A 6,259-nucleotide genomic window follows, 5' to 3' on the forward strand; every position below is an offset into this window, starting at 1 on the left:
TTGAACAACCATTTGACTTTCAATATCAGATATTTTGGCAACTAAAGCAATTTTTCCATCTTGAAAGATGTCTAGGTTGTTGTATACGAGATCCTTCTCATCCTTCATCTCACTTATCAAATCAAGTAATACAACAACCAACTTTCTCAACTTACTAGTAGAAAAGGTATTCAAGTTTTGCTTGAAATAAGATAGAGTTACCTTTTCATCAGAATCTTCCTCGTCTGACTTTGCCATAAAACCATTATCTGTGTTTTTAGAATCATCTGAATCACTTGAGGATTTTTCACATGCAACCATTTCTCTTTTTACTGCCCCGAAGAAGACTTCTCTTCTGCTTATCTTGGGACAGACCTGGTCCCCTTCTTTGTCTTTACCTTCTGCAGTCTTGACAATAGGAACAGGTTCTTCAAGGAACATGAGCTCATCTGTAATGTTGGAGAATCTGGTGCGCACTTCATGAATGAGTTCACCATCATTCATGGTGAAATCTTCAAATTGAGTAGAAAAGAGATCTAGCTTAGATTTACTTATTTCCTCAGTGCCCTCATAAGTTGTTTTTAACAGATCCCAAATTTCCTTGGTTGATTCAGAAGATGAAATCAGATCGTATTCATTTATACTAAGGCCACACATCAATAGCTTCCTTGTTTTATGATTTTTCTGGACTAATAGTCTGTCAGAGTCATTAAATTGTTTTCTAGTTTTGGGAATGACTCTTGTGACCTCTCCATCTTTAACCTCCATAGTTGGCACATAAGGACATTTATATATGACGTCCCATACTTAACTGTCCTCAGCCATGAGATAGTCTCTCATCCGAATCTTCCAATATTTATAGAGCATACTATCAAACAATGGAGGTCTTGTTGGACACTGATTTCTTTGCTTATTTAGTAGTGACGCCATTTCTCGCAGGAACTTCTCTCTTGGTGTTAACCAGATAGAGAGCACCTGCTATGATATCACTTGTTGGAATATGTGTGACCACTACCAGTCAACGGACCAGGTCTCTTGACACAGCAAGAACAGTGCAGAAGATTAAACAATATAAAGAACACAACACAAGCAGTTTACGTGGAAACCTCCTTGCTCAAGGGAGTAAAACCACGACCTATTGCACAAGATTTACAACCGTCTTCACTAATCTTTTCAAGCAAAAGCGAAACCCGGTTACAATCAATGTGAGAAAAAGTTATTAATCTCACGATCAAGTAATCTACCTATTACTTCAAGAGCCTAAGCGGATACAACACCGCCCACTAAACCACCTAACTCTAGATGACTTAGAATTTGACTAAGCAACAAACCAATGTTGCCCACTAAATCAGTTAACCTTAACTGATTTAGACTTTTACAAACCCAAAATAAATATCTGAATCCTTTGTAGATTAGGAACAGATTTACAATGTAAGTACATAGACACAAAGTTCTAAATACAACAAAGATTCTTCTTTACTCTATCAAGTCCAGCTGTTGAGTTGAGCACTCTTCTTCCTTGAAGATAGTCTTCTGTTCAAGATTGTGAATTTTCAGAGAAAATCCAAGTTTAATTTGCCAAGTCTTGAATTTGTGTTTGTTGGAAAGAGATAATATAAATTCCCACAAATTCGTTGAAGTCATCCCATTGGCTGAAGGCCTGCTGTTGGAAAAGCTGTGCACCTACCGCATCAGAGATGACAGCTTTTCTGACAGCTGTCTTTTCGTCCTTTTCACGTCGCAGTCTTGCTGGTACCAGGTCCCTTGCTTGCGGGAACCAGGTCCCTTGCAAACTTCTATATGAGTTCTTGAAAAGGCTTGCTGGCTGACTTCCTTCTTTGGATGAATGAATATAATATGGTGTTTGTCATGCTAAAAGTATCAAACATAAAGAGTTATTATCCGTTGGACAAACACCCTCCTCCATTCTGATTGGTGTAGTACACTGACGCCTTACCAACCTCTGACGTGACAGCTTTACAGCTGTAACCAATTATGTATCTGATGGAGGAAACTCTGCATGGTACCAGGTCCCTGCATTTGTGAGATACTGAAACATACAATCTCGTCCGCTCTTCTTATTGGTGTAGGATACTGCACTTTTCACCTACCACCTGACATGACAGCTTTTATGACTGTACCCCATTTGTATCTGGACGAGAGAACTCTGCCAGGAACCAGGTCCCCGCATTTGTGAGGATCATCAAAACACCTAGAATATAACAGTATCATTCGGTGTAAAAAAGGAATTTTTATATTTTAATAAAAGAGTAGGGAAATACTAGGATTAGGTAAAATAAAGTTGTGTAGTTTAGTAATTTTTCCTTTAATTAAAGTCTAAATTAATTGATTTGGGCTACAATGGATGAACACAATTCGTTAAGCCTAATTCCATCTCATTTTAGAGCCCATCTTGGTGCCACATGTGCAAATGATGTGGCATGCCAAGTCAAATAAGAAAACCAATAGAATCATGACCTGTGTTAAAGATGACAGGCCTGCTCCATAAAGCCCATATGTCATGTCACTTAAATCTGATTGGCCGAACGAAATCCTATTCCAATCGCAACTCCTCTATTCTAAAACTATTAGTATGGGTCCTCATAATTCAGAAAAGGGACGGAAAATTTTAAACAAGAAGTTAGAGAAATCTATGGTACAAACGCCATTTAATTCTCTACAAAGCTACAAGTTTAAGAATTCAAGCATTCAAGTTCAAGAACGATCAAGATCAAGACCATCGAATTTAAGAACAAGCTCGAAGCCCTTGAATTCAAATAAAAGTCAAGATCAAGATAAATTTCAAGTTCAAGTTTGTTAGAGATTCAAGAACAAGCTTTAAGACCCTTGAATTTATATTTGAAAAGACGAATTCAGAAGAAATATAGAAATTGTAACACTCGCACTTGAAATAATAAATCGATTGTTGCTATAATTTTTCATTCTTGATTATTGTTTTCTCGACGTAAATTTTATTGTCTACAAATTCTGGTACGCTCAGTGGGACCATCTCTACCTCTCATCTCAACTTTTCAAGCGTCAAAGAATATCGAGATGACTTCCATGAACAACAACTCTCGATCAACATCCTCTAAGGCCACTATATCCAAGTTCTCTGCTGAACTTGAAGGCCACCTTGGTGTTACCTTTAGAAGTTTTGGAACTTTTACGAGAAGCAATGATGCTACACTAGGACAAGAAACACTTCAAGTATCGGTCGCATCAACTCCTATTTTAGGGTCTTCGACCCCTAAAGGAGCAAGTTCCTCCACAAATGCTCTAGAAGGAGGAAGTAGTGTTGCTGAAAAGATCAAAAAGGCATTGGCTCCACTTGAGTAATCTGGTTCCAAGAACTCTATCACAAGAGAGAACTGTGATTCAACTCATGAATCATCTTCACGTACATCGCGTAATGTGAGTCTTCTAGAAATTAACGTATGCAACAATCCATGCTACTCTTCTGTATCTCCAATGGTCATGCAAACAATGGTGACTGCTGCTTTCTTTCCTGATGAACAACTCGCAAATCTGACGAAGTTGGTTGAAGGATTGACAAAGCATGTACAAAACCAAGAGTCTCAAATTGATAAGTTGATGGATAAAATGGAAGGACTTTTAGATGGAGATGCTAGCCATGTGCCTGGAAAGGGTATTGAAGTTCAAGAAATCAAAAATCCTGCAAAAAAAGCCCCGCTTGTTAAAGAGATGTCAGTTTCTTCTGAAGGAATGGTCCCACTCGATCGTTTAAATGAGTATATTGAAGGCACTATCAAAGAAAAGTATAAAGTCTCCACCAAATCTTCTCATTAGTATGTTAAGTCATACACTGCTAGGATTGATAACTTTAAAATGCCTGTTGGTTATCAACCTCCCGAATTTCAAAAATTTGAGGGAAAAGGAAATCCGAAACAGCATGTCGCGCACTTCTTGGAGACATGTAATAATGCTGGAACCTATAGAGACTATCTTGTCAAACAATTTGTCCGCCTCTAAAAGGAAATGTCTTTGATTGTTACACGGATCTCGAACCTCACTCTATTGATAGTTGGGAGCAGAACACGAGTTTCTCAATCGCTTCTCTAGCACAAGGCGTACGGTGAGCATGGTAGAACTCACGAATACTCACCAAAGGAAGGATGAACCGGTTATAGATTTCATATATCAATGGAAGGGGCAAACCCTTATAAAATATGAGTCTCTTATTATATGGCTGAAGTCTTTAAATTAGATCAAGTATGCAAATTGAAGTATTTATATTATTCGAGTTTATTATTTGAAGTATCCAAATTCTCTAAGAATATGGGTTGAAGTATTCAAATCCTCTAAGTATGAAGGTAAGACTTCAAGTATGTAAGTAGAAGTCTCCAAATGCGTATGTAATTGAATTTCATGCCTAAAGGTGGGTGAGGTTTTTCCCTTTGCACCTTAAGCTAGCCTTGTTGCGGATTATCCCTCAATAGATCTTTGAATTTCTATGTTTTAAGGTGGACAAACTTGTCCCTTTGCAACTTAAGCTAGGCCTTTTCACGGGTGTATACTTGAAAGAATCTTTAAATTTTTATTCCTTAAGGTGGACAAGATTTTTCCCTTTGCACCTTAAGTTGGACAAGATTTTTCCCTTTGCACCTTAAGTTGGCCTTTTCACTGGTGTATATTTAAAAGGATCTTTAAATTTCCATGTCTTAAGGTGGACGATATTTGTCCCTTTTCACCTTAAGCTAGCTTTGTTGCGAATATATCCTTCAACGAATCTTTAAATTTCTATACCTTAAGGTGGACAAACTTGTCACTTTACACCTTAAGCTAGAGTTTCCACGAATTTATCTTTAAAAGGATCTTTAAATTTTCATGTCTTAAGGTGGACAATATTTGTCCCTTTACACCTCAAACTGGTCTTTTCACGGGTTTATCCTGCATCAAGTTGTTAAGTATTGGAGACCTTGTAATACCTTGAGTTTATTTTCAAGGCGGGAGCGTAACATGGTATTCTATTAAAACTTCATGGTTAAGCATTCGGGACCTTGTAACACCTTGAGTTTATTTTCAAGGCGGGAGCGTTACACGGTATTCTAGTCAAGCTTCATGGTTAAGCATTCGGGACCTTGTAACACCTTGAGTTTATTTGAAGGCGAGAATGTTACACAGTATTCTAGTAAAGCTTCATGGTTAAGCATTTGAGACCTTGTAACACCTTGAGTTTATTTTCAAGGCGGGAGTATTATGCGGTATTCTAGTAAAGCTTCAAGTTGGTTAAGCATTCGGAACCTTGTAACACCTTGATTTATTTTCAAGGCGGGAGCGTTACACGACATTCTAGTAAAGCTTCATGGTTAAGCATTCGGGACCTTGTAACACCTTGAGTTTATTTTTCAAGGCAGGAAGGTTACGCAGTATTCTAGTAAAGCTTTCAGTTGGTTAAGCATTCGGGACCTTGTAACACCGTGAATTTATTTTCAAGGCAGGGACGTTAAACACATTTTTATGTGATAAATTTTCCAACATGTAGCCTCCGTAAAATATAAAATTGCTTTTGTTGATCTACAAAAAAAAATGAGAAAAATACAAGTGAAGGAGAGATTGTTACCCGTCATGATGTTTGAGAATCTGAAGGTATTAAGTCTTGAATCTTGGATATGTTGTTAAATTTTGTGTCTAGATTCAGAATCATCAAGCGGATTGTCATTTCGTCGTTCCTACGTCAAGACACGAGATCTTCAGTAAAGTCACACAAATCTGAAACTTCTTTAGCATGGCAGAACCTAGAGCTAACTGCAAAGAATCATCTAGAAAGATTCTTAAGGTATTAAATTTTAAATTTTGGATATGTTAGAGATCGAAAAGTCTAGTTTCTAAAAAATCAAACGGTTCATGATTTTGATCTTTTTACAATGAGATATGAATTTTCTACGACAGACATGTCAAATTGTAAAAAAGTGATGAAAATAAAAAAAAAAAAAGGAAAATTACCTTGAGTATGCCCTTTTCATCGTAGGCGCACAATCTGTAATTGAAGATAAAATTGTGGAGACAATGTATCTATTTATAGATGTCATGTGGTGGAATAAAATCCTTCTCCTAGTTCAATTACAATTCCTTTTTGGCTTGGACAATAAAACATATATATGAATATGAATTTGAGTAGGATTGCAATTCCTAGTTGTATTACAATTCCTTTTTGGCTAAGACAATAAAACATATATAGGAATATGAAATTGAGTAGGATTATAATTCCTAGTTCAATTACAATTCCTTTTGACTAAGCCAATAATATATATATATA

The sequence above is a fragment of the Solanum pennellii genome, chromosome 8, assembly GCF_001406875.1.
Source record: "Solanum pennellii chromosome 8, SPENNV200".
NCBI lineage: Eukaryota > Viridiplantae > Streptophyta > Magnoliopsida > Solanales > Solanaceae > Solanum > Solanum pennellii.